This window comes from Centruroides sculpturatus, unplaced genomic scaffold (assembly GCF_000671375.1).
Source record: "Centruroides sculpturatus isolate CEXI.00-Female unplaced genomic scaffold, Cexi_2.0 scaffold1397, whole genome shotgun sequence".
In the NCBI taxonomy this organism is placed as follows: Eukaryota; Metazoa; Arthropoda; class Arachnida; order Scorpiones; family Buthidae; genus Centruroides; species Centruroides sculpturatus.
The window spans coordinates 114817-126579 of record NW_019385786.1 but is presented as its reverse complement, the minus strand read 5'-3'; the positions used below and the strand labels follow the sequence as shown (position 1 = coordinate 126579).

Genomic DNA, 11763 nt, shown 5'->3' with positions numbered 1-11763 from the left:
AAAATGATTTTGGGACGGAAATCGGGGACGTGAGATTCGGAGAAACGAAGACAATGAAAAGGCGAAGGAATTCTTCTCCTCCTCATCAGCATCCTCATCTCGCATCAATGACAAATTTTTAATAGGTCGAACGTCCGAAAAGCCAACTTTACGGATCTACGCGATTATCATACAAAGGAAGTTAGGGAAAGAGGTTCGATCTTTCGATACGTCTAGAAATGGAAATACATCCTCGAAGGAAAAGGAATTTTCGAAAGAAATCCCGTCTTTACGTCACATTCGTATTTCCAACCGGTTATTGCTACAGCGTTATCGTATCATCGCGTTTTAAAGAGAAAAAGAAACCTTTCTGTCAGTGTTTATCGATTTAACGACATACCTGTTTACGACCCCAATATAAGGAATTGTATAACTAGCGATGTCGATGGCGTGGCCACGGTTCTCCCTCCAGGTAAATGTTTAATGTCTCTTTATCCGGTAAGAGTAACGTTTAGAGTAAGGTAACTCGTTACTTTATCGTGACGTATAGGAATTCCTCTTACGGAGAGTGAAATTTGCTTTATATAAAAAATAATTGAAATCGAAAGAAATCTTTAACACCTGTTAATAAGCCTTCGATCTCGTAACACTAAAACTAGATAAAATTATTGCTTATATAATTCCTTTAACATTCGATTATATGAATAAATTTATACAAAACAATTTTATTTCCGGAAAACCCCTGTACAATTGAATTAGTCTCTAAAACCACATTCTATCTTCCGTCGATAAATGTGGCAAGAGTCCACCATTGTTGTCCTCGAACAATTATTTATTTATCTGAAGTTGAAAGAACGTTCCGGTGTCTGTTCGTAAAAATAGATCCGGTCAGAAGTTCATAAGTTTTACTTTCCTTTCAGACGGTGCAGAAAATCTTCTTAACTCAATTGTTACTCCTTTGAGTGTCAATAAAGGGGTGGATCTTCGTCAGCGACCGATTTGGCTACACAACTGTAAAAATGAATCGACAGGTGAAATGCGGATCGAACGTTGTTTTCGTCAACGATTACGTGAAAACGGTTTACGTGGTGTGTCGAGGAAACATTTTCGACGCCTAACAGATTCGTGAGTGCACTAATTCTACTTACTTTTTCTCGGTGATGTTAAGAGATTGCGTCCTACCCTCTCCCGACGTGAAAACTTCCCTGCGAGATGAGAGAGTCAAGCAATTCTTTTTGATTTCCGAAGACGTTCCACCGAATTCGCAAATTGCAATCGGAAACCTACCGAAACTTCGTGACATCGTCTTATATCATATGAAAAATGTGTCGTACAATTTAGAAAAGTTACCCAACATTGACAAAATCTATGTGTTACGAGTGATGACGGAAAAGTTTCCGAACGGATTATTCAATCCTCTCCCATGATTAACAATGATTCACGTAGTATTAGGAAGAATAAAAAGTTTTCCAGAAGACGCATTTCGTGGTTTGAATAGACTGAAATCTTTACATCTCTTCGACAATCGGTTAGAGGATCTTCCGGAGACCCTTTTCCGTGGATTGCGATCTCTAGAGGTATTACGTCTGCATAGAAATTTGTTGACGTTTCTTCCTCACGCCATATTTAGAGGGGCTGACAAACCTTAAAACGCTTATTTTAAATGACAATCTCCTTCTTTCCCTATTTACAGAGAATTTTAATTTGCTTTATCTGAACACGAGCAACAACAGTTTCCGTTCTCTACCAGAAATTGTCTGAAACGAGTGATTGTCACCATTTCCGATGAGATCACGTTATCTGTCATCGATTACCTGGAACAGAGATATCCAGAAGTTCCGGAATGGTCGGTGCAGAGACAGGCACGCGAGCAAGGACTGCAAGAGGAGTGTAAATCGATTCTGAGAAAGAGGAAAAAGAAGCCTTGGTAGAAGAAGTTCTTCTTCTTCTTCTGGAAGAAATAAATCAGCAAGGTCTTCTCACCGGATGTGACTTTTTTCCCGAATGTGACGTTTTCTACCCGGATTTGGACTTTTACCTGGCTGTGACCTAATGACCGGACGCGACTTGACTTCATTCATCGGATGTGACTTTCAATGGCGGTTTGGCGTCTTCCCTTTTCTGCTGACGATTTTTGGAATGATACATGTCCTTCGTCATCGCTTACGAGGGACGTGTTCATCCACTTCAGTTAATTAAAGTCGACGGTGACAACTTAGCACCGTCTTCGGTCGTTTGAAACCTCTCAATCGAGGATGAAATTCTGACCGGATAATAATGGATTTTCGCCAGCAACGTGCGTGTCAACACTGGACACCCGAATGAAAACAAACGGGAAATATCGCAGTTAGCATATGTCTAAGCCACAATTATAATTATGTCGAACAATTAAATGTGTATAAACTTTTACTTAATAAAACTTTTAAACTTTATATTAATTTACTACGNCAGTAAGGGCACAAAGTGTGAGATTCATAGAAAAGTTTTCCTAAGAATATTTCCAATCCTTTTCTCACACAAGAGAAAATGCGTTAGGGGGCGTTGGGTATAACTTTATGGAACAAAGGGGGCGGTGGATCGAAAAAGTTTGAGAATCACTGGTTTAGAGGATCTTCCGGAGACCCTTTTCCGTGGATTGCGATCTCTAGAGGTATTACGTCTGCATAGAAATTTGTTGACGTTTCTTCCTTCCACCATATTTAGAGGGCTGACAAACCTTAAAACGCTTACCTTAAATGGCAATCGTTTCAATAATCTTCTTCTTTCCCTATTTACAGAGAATTTTAATTTGCTTTATCTGAACACGAGCAACAACAGTTTCCGTTCTCTACCAGAAATTGTCTGAAACGGGTGATTGTCACCATTACCGATGACAGCACGTCATCTGTCATCGATTACCTGGAACAGAGATACCAGAAGTTCCGGAATGGTCGGTGCAGAGACAGGCACGCGAGCAAGGACTGCAAGAGGAGTGTAAATCGATTCTGAGAAAGAGGAAAAAGAAGCCTTGGTAGAAGAAGTTCTTCTTCTTCTGGAAGAAATAAATCAGCAAGGTCTTCTCACCGGATGTGACTTTTTTCCCGAATGTGACGTTTTCTACCCGGATTTGGACTTTTACCTGGCTGTGACCTAATGACCGGACGCGACTTGACTTCATTCATCGGATGTGACTTTCAATGGCGGTTTGGCGTCTTCCCTTTTCTGCTGACGATTTTTGGAATGATACATGTCCTTCGTCATCGCTTACGAGGGACGTGTTCTTCCACTTCAGTTAATTAACGTCGACGGTGACAACTTAGAACCGTCTTCGGTCGTTTGAAATCTCTCAACCGAGGATGAAATTCTGACCGGAAAATAATGGATTTTCGCCAGCAACGTGCGTGTCAACACTGGACACCCGAATGAAAACAAAAGGGAACTATCGCAGTTAGCATATGTCTAAGCTACAATTATAATTATGTTGAACAATTAAACGTGTATATAAACTTTTACTTAATAAAACTTTTTAAATTTATATTAATTGCCTACGTGTATCAGTTTAAATATTATATGCGCACTAATTTATAATTAAAGTTGAAATGATCTTTCTAACAATTAACTGNTATCAAATCTTTATAATATTTAACAACTGAAAATAAAGATGTAAATTTACACATACACCAAGCAATTTTTCACCATATCCTAAATTTATTTAATTTAAAATATATGCTCTCAATCTAAAATTAGTAATGTACTGCCTCGCCCCTGTACATCGTACTTTTCCTGTTAGCAATAGATTCGGGCCTGTCCTCTATTTAACTCCTTTCGAGAAAAGAGTTTCGAATTGAAATAAAGTGACTTCTGTCTTGCATTAGAAGTACGCCAATCGGGACCTCCCGTCTCTAATTCCAATTCTCTGGTGTCAAAATGGAAAAACGACTCGTAATTTAACGTCGACGTCATCACTGAGTCGGGGGAAATTTCATTTCTTGTAAGAGACAAAACATGTCATAACTTCTTCGAGATTCCGTAAACTAAACAATTGCAATTGATTCGTCGTTTAGTTAGTTAAACGTCGGCCTGTCATAAAACTGCTTGAACATAACGAGAAATGAACATTATCCATTGTTTAGGCATCAATCGTAATCGCAGAATAACGTCAGGATGGCCGAGCGGTCTAAGGCGCCAGACTCAAGGTAGACCTTTCCTGTATAATTCGGGAGCGTGCATTCTGGTCCACGATAGTGGGCGTGGGTTCGAATCCCACTCCTGACACGAACTTTTGTTATGAGCGGTTGATTGAAAATGTCTATTTTAGTGTGACGTAAGCGCCCGGAAGACATTTTGTGATTCGAAACTATAATGCTAATTGGGTCACAACTTTGCAACATGTTGAATTCCGTTTTGAAACCGTCGCTGAAGTAGAATAAACATATGGAAACGTTGCAAAGCGTCGAGCAGAAACTCTGCACTTGCGTGAAGCACAGTTTCTGTTCTAAATTCAAAGCAAAAGAAGTTTGTGAATTCTACTGTCGCTGTCGCCTTCAATTGCGTGAACGATGACAGGGCCAAGAAAAAAAAGGCCCCACCGAGATTTGAACTCGGATCACTGGATTCAGAGTCCAGAGTGCTAACCATTACACCATGGGACCTCGCCAGATCCGCCTGCCGCATATCACCTTAATGCATTGCAGATTGCCTTATCGACTATCGCGTAAAGATATCGCCGCATCTGTTGTTGCCGATAATGGAAGTCTCTCCGTCTACACTTTCTCGTTAAAAAGCGAAGCTGTTGCCACAAATCTGTCGCGAACAGAATGACGGTTGAGGTCGGCGGACATGGTGAAAAAGAATTTAAGAAACGTGTTTCGTTTCGTCGTGTGGAAAGCAAACGGATCGTAAATTGTCGATGGCTGTCCGTGATCGGTGTCTAAATAATCGAATCACTAATTCGTTTCAAGCGTGTTTTTATCGGAAGCGGTCACGGCGCTCGCACCACAGAGGCACAATACTGACACTTGCATTGCACCAAATCGTGCAATGCAAGTGTCAGTTGGAGAACGTCGCGATTTCCACTACGAAAGACAGCGTGCGATCGAAAATACTTAACGAATTTCAGCCGAATCGTTGAACGACGCCCATCAAATTAGTTAACGCGAAGAAAGGTGAAAATGTTCCGCCCTGCGCGATATACGACGGAGGACGATAACTCTTTTGCGACACTCAAATCTCCGTTGCATGTGACGAACGAACCAAGAAATGTCCGTTGGCACGCTGTTTGGCTTATAAATGGGCTTTCGAGAAGTTGCTCATGCGGAGGTCTCATGGTGTAACGGTAAGCACTCTGGACTTTGAATCCAGCGATCCGAGTTCGAATCTCGGTGAGACTTTTTGTTTTTTTCTGTCGTCGAAGTTCTTGTCCTGTGCAATTATGACGCCTTAGAACGAATACAAAAGTCAACAGTTCGTGTATGTCCAACCATATTGCACTCAATCAAAATTTTTCATTGTGATATTTATTGTGTAATCGAGTTGCAATAGCCAACTACTTTTAACCAATAAATATCTAGTTTGTGTATTTGTAAAGTTGAAAGTATGTTCTTGTAAATATTTTTTGTTTATAGAAAAATTATTGGGCTGCAATTTGAAAACATTATAGCCAATAACTTCTGACTGTCCTTTCTCAATCTCGATAATGGAGTTAGATTGTTGAACATCCTTGCCAGATATGGAAATCTTACGGGCAGAAGTCCCCGATTAACTATAGAGGAGCTTTTGATGCAAACTGAATATCACGTTACTTTAATTCAAATATTTACCCCGAAAAGAGATAGATAGCAATAGAATTCTGCCTGATACCTAAGAGGAAAAGTGTGATTTACAGGGACAAGATACCTCTAAAATAGTTAAGGACATTGTGACGATGTCACAATAAATAACTGATTAGTAGTAGTTTGGTTTATTTGGTTACGGCAACGCGAGCAACGTGCCGAAAGTATGAATCCATGAAAGATTTTTATGGGAAGCTGGGCGCTATTTAGGTGTTACTGTTGTAAAGAAAACCCGGAAAACTTCACATAGTCGTCCCGTTGGCCATGTCCGAACCGGTGACTATCTATCTATCACTGTTTAGTGGTTTTATCTACTGGTCTGCTGGAGGGAGCTTATTAGCATTTAAAAAGTTTCGTTCAGAAATAAAAACAAACCGAGTTAGTTCAAAATTAAATACTGACGGTGTAAGCTATTCACAGGTTTAAACAATTTTCATTGCAGGCAAGTGCTATATGCTCCTTGCGCAGTAACGATGTAGCCCGTGTATTTCACGCTATATCGTTGTCGCAGTAATTATTTCAAATATAGACTGTTAGAAGAAAAAGAGGAAATTCCAACTATTTAAACAACATTGACAAATAAAACAGGTAAATGTAGGATGGAGAGAGTTCAGATAATATTATAGTGATTAGTGATGACATGGAGTTTAAAAGAAAGATATATTAGTGATTAAAGTTAATGATGAAAAATGCTAAGTGGCCGAGTGATTGCACCACATCGTGTTTGAATGAAGGAAAATACCGACACGGATTCAAGAATGTTAAATATTGTAGTGATGTTTTAGGCCTATATAAACAGAGGACAGGTGTAGTAGGCAATCAATAAATCTTCTTTCATATTCTACTTTTAATAATGCAGATTATTATATAAATTACCAAAATATGTAGAGCAAATGTGTGATAAGAAACGTAATTTCTCATGTCAAAAATACAAAAATTTTTCATCCAAAATACTATTTCTCACTATACTGAACAAGTAAAATTGTATAGCACACTTTATGTAGTGTTAAAGTTAATAAATTATTTTAAAAATAGTTTATCTTTATCTGAATTAAATTTCTATGGTTATTTAAATGTATCAGAATATATGCTATGGTTTTCTTAATTATATTGACATACATTTGTAATAAAACAGTAAAATGCAAATTTATTTACTTTTTTTCTTTCTTTACACGATATAAAATTTAAAAATGTAATTACGAATAAGATATTTTTTGACAGAACGGTAGAAAAAGTTACAAAAATGCTTGAAAACGGTAAAACTACCTACTAACCAAATAGATAAATCAACCTCTCACCTTAGAGCGACTCTAAAGAGTTATCGGTAACTTGACACATTAACTCTGGTATCACCTGTATTCTTACCCCATGCTGAAGACCGTCGCAATTTCGATAACAACGCTTGGACATTAATAAAAATACATTTACACATTTCATGTATTAAATGAAATAATAATAGTTAAAGAGTAAAAGAGGCACGCTCTAACCCCAGACCCTACAAAAGTTCTTGAGTGTCCTGACTTAAAATTATTAAGAATTAAATTCAACTTGCCGATTCTTTCATTATATTTTAATAGCCCATTTCTCTAAGTACTGGTTTAATAGGATGGTCACTTTTCAATTAATTGTTTTCATGAAACTTTCCATTCGAAATGACCTTCTCCATAGAAATTGAATATACTACTTTGTTTTTTTTTATGTTTTGTGTCGATTATTATATCTTTTTTTTTGTACCTTTTGTCAGGTTGAATTTATGTCATTTCCGTATTGTTTGTCCGTATACTAACACCACGCCTTATCTACATTTGCTTTGTTACACCCACATTTTCATTTTTTTCACTAACTTCATTTTAATACCTTTTTGCAAAATACTTCAAAATAAACAAAGGCATCAACTACAGATGTTGATAAATTCGAAAAAATGAATAATCAATCTTTACAAAAACACCGGAGAGTCAAATTCTACACGACTAATATTTATACTTTCCGTTGTTATGTAGAGTATACTTAACAACTGAGAAAGTAAAGATCCTTGTGTTCATCAGTAGCATAGTAGGAGACAGCAGTTTATCTCTCTTTTTCTCTCTATTTTCTTGTCTGATGTGTATATTGTACTGGTGAGTGGAAAACTCGAAAATTCCGGGCAGCACAAACTACCTACGTCACTAATTGTGTTCAAAATGAAAAAAAACCCCATGATATGCATATAGTACTGTCTAATTCATTTTAATAAATTTTACAATAAATATCATTAATAAATAATTTTTCAGTATTTATTATCATTAACTTACACTTCAAAACAGCTTAAATCCAACAATAAAATTTATGGTTTATAAATGTAAATTATATATCATGCAAATTACAATATTTTCAACTAAAATATGAGATCATTTATTTATAAACATTCTTCCTACAAAATAAGAAAGATAACAAAATTTTACATTGAAAATATGGCTGACAAACAATACATTAGTGGAGAAATTCCATTTTTTTTTTTTTTTTTTGTCTTCTTTTCTGTGAAGATAAAGATTGAAATACCGTAAATATATGAGAACAGATCTTTAGATATATGGCATACCATACAAAAAACATTTACAAAATTATTCAACACAAATACACAAAAATAGATATTTTCATTAACAAATTCTCTACAGAAACAAATTTCTGCCTACAGTTTGGATGGAAATTTCATTATGGCCTACTGTTGGCATTTTATTGACCTTAAAACTAATGAATTTTTGTTTTTATTATAAGCAATAAGTTACATCAATGATATGTAACCAGATACATAAAGTAAATAAAATTAAAATCATCACTTAAATTATATAAGTGCTTTCACAATGCTTAAAAAGTAACATACATATATATAAGCTGACAATGCTTAGATTAATATATCTAAGAACTTACTAAATACAGTAATGATTAGGAAATTATGAAAAGAATCTTACTTATAAAGTAAAATTAAGTAGCAAATAAATTTTTACATAACTGAGATTCAAATGTATGATACACAGTTTATAAAACTCCCATTAAACAATTTAGGGAAAATGCATAAAAATATTAATGGATGGTAAAGTTGCACATACGATAATCTGTATTGTTTATCGAAACTTCATTACGAATAAAATTCTTGCAATTAACATAAATTGAGAAACAATGCCTCGTCATTCAAATCAAAAGTTTCTTAAGACTATTATTGATGTTTGATAAACCACACATCATCATCCTTGCAGTTTTATTAATTGTTAATTTTAATTAATATTTTTATGTATCTGGCCCTTAATTGTTATCTAAAGTTTACATATAAATTTACACTATGCTTATAGGAATGTATGAATTTAATAAATGCAGAAAATTAACTTATAAATTACTAGGATATATTATTGTAGGAAGATTACTTGTATAATAGTCAATAAATATTTAAGTATAAATAAAATCTACACACAATTTTCATATTTCCCAGTTAATGAGAATTCAATTTTCAATCACCAGTAAAGTATCAAAAATAGAATTTATTAACAAGACAATGACTTGCTAGGGCTATGTTAATGGACAGAGGCAAAAATTTTCTTTAAAGCACAAGGATGCTACATAAATCAAAATTGTTTTATGTATCTGAAAATCAGCATAACAGGAACTGCTAAGTAACTTAATACATATAAAAATATATATTCCATAAAAAAATTATGGAAATAATATTTAAATATTTTATTACTCATGAAACAATTATTATTATTTTTCAATGTTTATATTCTATCTGGTTTATGAGACATAACATACAGTTTATGATATTAATTAAACACAACATGTATATTATTACGTCCCAATCATAATTTCATAAACAGACCAAATGATTAATATATTTAATGAATATGCTACTATCACACGTTCTATGGAACTGAATGGTTTATTGGCTATATGGAAACCATTACATGCAAAAATTACAGCTTACTAAACTGAGAAATGAGCATAAAAATTGTATCTGTTTACAAAGACTGATGAGAAATCATCACAATATCCAAATAAATATTATAAAATATTAAATGATATTCAAATACACTTAATACTTTTTGATATTAAGAACTTATTTTAGAGAGAGTTTTTTAAGAGAGATTCTTAATAAATCAGATCAGATAATATAAGTAAAATGATTTCTTTATTTAAGTATAAAAGATAAAATTAATGCAGAACTCCATAGATAAAATGGAAACTAATGTTTTAATACTGGAAAAATTAGAAAAATATTACAATAAACTAGAAATAACTTGGAAGTGTTTGAGCACTTGTTATCACAACTCAGCTATGAATGTCCAAATAGAATTCTATTGTCAGAAAGGTGAGAGCTAGCAAATATAAACAAATAGCAGTTACTATGATTACAAATAAATCATAAAACATTATTTTCTTTTGTAACATAACTGCTATCAGTTTATAACTACTTGATCACCTTCTTGATGAAAGCATTCTACTTAAACATTTATAAGCATTCCTGATGATGAATCATGTCAATTTGAAAGGGCTTGAATACTTGCTATTTCTAGTTTTTTCCTTTGTTTTTTTTTTCTAATTTTCCTTAATTAATGCATTACTTTTTATTTTAACACAAAATTTCAAAGTATGATAGAGAAAGCAACAGAAGATAACAAAAATAACATTCTCGGTTATACAGTATATGTAATACAGAATAACTGAGTCAATATATATAAATATATAAATGCATTAAAACATTTATAAATCGAAAGCATTAAAGCATATTTTACTTTTATATTAAATTAATTTTTAAAATTTTGATATGTTGTATCACTTTATTGTTATATTAAGATATATATCAGACATGGGCAAATGCGGCTCTTGCTGAAAGTGTTAATTTCTGCTATTTATTATTATTTTTACAATTTTATTTCCNTATTAAAAAAATTCAATATTTGTTTTATATTATATTTATATTATATAATAAAATCACGGTACAGAATAAAAAAGTACAGAACTGCGGCTCCCATGCATTTTGCAAAACTTACATTTCGGCTCTCACTGAACTCTTGCTTGCCCACTGCGGATATATATCTTTAATGTAAAGAAAGAATAAACAACTAAACCTAAGATATGTTCATACAAATATTTTTCACATCTCCACAATCAGAAGTTCATTCTATTATTGAAATAATTTTTTGAATATTGAACTTTGAGATAATTTGTTCCTTTCAAGCTTCTGATAGTGAATTTAGTGAAAATTTAAAATGTAGTTAAGTAAATAAAATTTTGGATTCAAACATTTCTACAAATTATGAGACTGACAATTGGAAATGTTACTCGCCATTCTTTGTGTTCTAATTCCTATTTAACATTATAGCATGATTTATGACTTATACTGACACAATAATTTATAACATGCATTCCTAGATAATTTTTGATACTTTAAAAAGTACAAACACAATATTACTAGAAAGATAAAATACAATTAAAAAACAAAATTTAAACCCTGAATTATAATAATACTGCACTACAACTTTCTTTTGCAGTATTTAATATAATACAATGCTATATTACAATGTTTTAATTAATATATTAATTTCAGGATTATATTATCTTGCATTAAGAATTGTGTGTATGTATGTATGCACAGTATATTATGGCATATAAGCTTAGAAATTGAGCTTCTATACATATAAAACTGAACAGACAAAATCCTAAATATTAACAATAATAATATTTTATCACAGGTTCAAATTAAATTAACCAAAAACAAATATTCAATGCTAAATTAACCAAAAACAAATATCTGTCCAAAAACCAGTCCACTGAATTATTAAAAATTAAGTAAGCTACTTACAAAGGATATATTTTCACACAATATTAAGTACTAGTTAATTTTTACAATACATCGTAAAATAAGTATATGAAGTTGCAATTATTAAGTGACAAAATAAGCCAAATTCTTAAATATATTTAAAACACTTTAAGTGTAGGACATTAG

The 11763-nt window shown here is 33.3% G+C and overlaps 3 non-coding genes across 3 annotated transcripts; 2 read left to right on the top strand and 1 right to left on the bottom strand.

Annotated features, from left to right (window-relative positions):
• Positions 1 to 4116: 4116 nt before the first annotated feature.
• Positions 4117 to 4233, top strand: Trnal-caa. Its single transcript has 2 exons — positions 4117 to 4154; positions 4188 to 4233. It is a non-coding gene; the product is annotated as a tRNA-Leu (tRNA).
• Positions 4234 to 4538: 305 nt separating this feature from the next.
• On the bottom strand, positions 4539 to 4610 carry Trnaq-cug. Its single transcript has one exon. It is a non-coding gene; the product is annotated as a tRNA-Gln (tRNA).
• Positions 4611 to 5276: 666 nt separating this feature from the next.
• On the top strand, positions 5277 to 5348 carry Trnaq-uug. Its single transcript has one exon. It is a non-coding gene; the product is annotated as a tRNA-Gln (tRNA).
• Positions 5349 to 11763: the final 6415 nt, after the last annotated feature.